Genomic DNA, 2,946 nt, shown 5'->3' on the forward strand with positions numbered 1-2,946 from the left:
ACTCCTAATATTTTAAAACGATAAGCAGAGCTCAATATTTACATAACTGGAAAAAACCTACAATGGAGTACACTGAAAAGTAGCACTGATTCTGATTCTGCAGGTGATTAAATTCTTAATATTTTTCTAGTTTTCCTGAATTTTTACAATTAAATTTTATTTCTCAGAAAAATTAATATGCTTACCAAAAAGGGCAATGATAGGAGGTATATATTACCAAGGTAGTGAGAAATGAGTTCATACTAATGAAGGGTTTAGTGGCTTGTTGCTAGTTTTAACCAAGTCTGCTTTTATTTTCACACACCAGTAGCCATGCAAATTTGTGGGTGGTCCCTGGGCCTGAGCTGGTTAGATCTGCTGAGTGAGAAGTTCTGGTCTCTCTGAAGGCATTTCTGCACACCTCCCTCCACAGTCCAAACTGTCTATATCTAACATTATTTTACATGGGCCTATAAGTTTACAAGTCCATTTGGGGTGCTCTTTGTACATTCTCATTATGGCTTCTTTTTTCTCATTGTTTTGTAGCTGTGATGCCACTTGAAATGAACAGTCAAACAGATGTCGCTGAATTCATCTTCTTGGGATTTTCCAGACACTCCAACCTACAGGGCTTGTTTTTCCTGGTCATTTACCTGACAACTCTTTTCAGGAACACACTCATAATAATGGCCACAAGAGTCAGTCCTGCCCTCCAAACCCCAATGTATTATTTCCTCAGCAACCTGAGTTTCTTGGACACCTGCTACACATCTACCACTATTCCAGTAATGTTGGTGAACTTCTTCCAGGAGAAGAAGACCATCTCCTGTGAGGGCTGCCTTTCCTAGATGTTCTTCCTTGTGACATGTGCTGGCACTGAGCATGTTTTATTGGCAACTATGACTCATGACTGCTACATAGCCATCTGCCACCCTCTTCAATATCCAGTCCTCATGAATGTGAAGGTCTGTGTTTGTTTGGCAACTGGGTCCTGGCTAGGTGGGCTGGTGAATTCTGTGACATACACAGTGCTGGCAGCTGCACTCACTCTGTGTAGGCCTAACCAGATCAGCCACTTTCTCTGTGATATCCCATTCCTCCTGAAACTCTTCTGCTCAGACACCTCTCTCGGTGACTCTGTGCTCCATGTGGCCAGTGCAACCATTGGCCTGAGCCCCTACCTGTTTACTGCAGTGTCCTACATACTCATCATCTCTGCCATCCTTAGGATTCCCTCTGCTCAGGGCAGGAGCAAGGCCTTCTCTACCTGTGCATCCCACCTCACTATGGTGGTGGTCTTTTATGGAATGGCCAACTTCAACTAGGACAGACCCAGAGTAGGCTACTCCCTGGATATGGATATCCTGGTCTCTGTGCTATTCTGTGTTATGACTCCCATGTTAAACCCCATTATCTACATGTTAAATCCCTTGTTTGAGAAACAAGGAGGTCAAATGTGCCCTGCGGAAGCTGGTTGGAGGGTGTGTGTTCCCTGGCAATATTAGTGTCTAGCTCACTGGTCTTCAAACTGAGGTATGCAGCCACCTGAAAAAATTTCCAAAGTATTTGTAACATACATAGTTTTAGAAAGCCTATATCCAGATCCTCAGTTCCTATATATACACCAGTCCCTAAAATTTATCTTCCCAAGAACTCCTCTTTTTCCACAAATACTGTTTTTCCACTGTACAACCAAGGCAGTAAGGAAAATTCACACAGAATTGGGTAGAAAGGGAAAGGAAGTGATGAGGTTGAGACCTGAGAGGAGACTCAGAGGGAAAGGGAGAATGCACAGGTGGAGATCTTCCCTGAGGAGTAGTTTGAGCCACATACTGGGCACCTTACCCCTGGGGTTGACAAAGGGAAGATGAGTCCCCCTGAATGCTTGGAGGGCCAGTGGTACTAACAGGAAGGCTGGGAGTCCAGGGAAGCCGGACTCTGCTTGTGAGGATCATGCACATGCTTGCTTGATCCTGAAGCAGGGCAGAGAGAGGATTGAAAATTGTATAAGTGACTAGCTGGTTTCCCATTACTGCTCTGGTGTGTGCCCCAGCCTAAGCTGAGCACACATTTCAGCCCCACTTGGGAGACTGGCTGTGAGAAACAGAGGTGGCTCTGACCCAAAATGGTGCTTGAGCAGGGCAGCAGCAGCCATTATGGGCACTTAGACAGCACATCAGAAGCAGCTCCAATCTCTATCTTCAACTAGACTGCCACAGCCCACACTGCAACCCATGCTGGGAGCTCGCATGGGCCCTGCCTGCCCTGTGGCTTCAACTCGATCCTCAGGGCTTCTGCTCCAGCAACTTGGAACCCATCCCCACTTGCAATAGGGTGGTTATAGCCACTTAACAGAGAGGAAGTGCTGGCTCAAATCTGGCTCCATCTCTAGCCCCTCCATCTCCAGCCCCACCTCCTAGCAAAGTGATAGCTTCCAGCACACCCTGAGGAAAGATGTGACTCCTATTCACATCAAATCCAGCTCTCCCACCAAAGCCACTGGGCTCATGTAGACTGTGTAGGGATGCTCCCACATAAAGACACTGTTTTAAGACCACAATAGGTAACTGTTTCAACTAATTTCACAAGAAACAGAAAGTTACATAAAATAAGAAGACAGAGGAATTTAGTTCAATTGAAAGAGCAAGAGAAAACCCCTGAAAAGCAACTAATGAAACAGAAATAAATCATTGACCAGATAAAGAATTCAAAACACTAGTAATAAAAATGCTAACTGAATTACAGAAAAGAATAGATAAACACAGTAAGAATTTTAAGGAACTAGAAAATATAAAAAAGAACAAGTCAGAACTAAAGAATATAATAATTGAAATGAAAAACACACTAGAAGGAATTAATAGCAGACTAAGTGATACAGAAGAATGCATACCTGATCTGAAAGATAGAATAATGGAAATTGTTCAACCAGAACAGCAAAAAGAAAAACAAATTAAAAAAATGAAAACA

The 2,946-nt window shown here is 43.6% G+C and overlaps 1 pseudogene; it reads left to right on the top strand.

The window, feature by feature from the left end:
- Window positions 1-533: 533 nt before the first annotated feature.
- LOC132503563 (olfactory receptor 5V1-like) lies at window positions 534-1,491 on the top strand (annotated as a pseudogene).
- Window positions 1,492-2,946: the final 1,455 nt, after the last annotated feature.

Source organism: Mesoplodon densirostris, chromosome 2 (assembly GCF_025265405.1).
Source record: "Mesoplodon densirostris isolate mMesDen1 chromosome 2, mMesDen1 primary haplotype, whole genome shotgun sequence".
Taxonomy (NCBI): domain Eukaryota; kingdom Metazoa; phylum Chordata; class Mammalia; order Artiodactyla; family Ziphiidae; genus Mesoplodon; species Mesoplodon densirostris.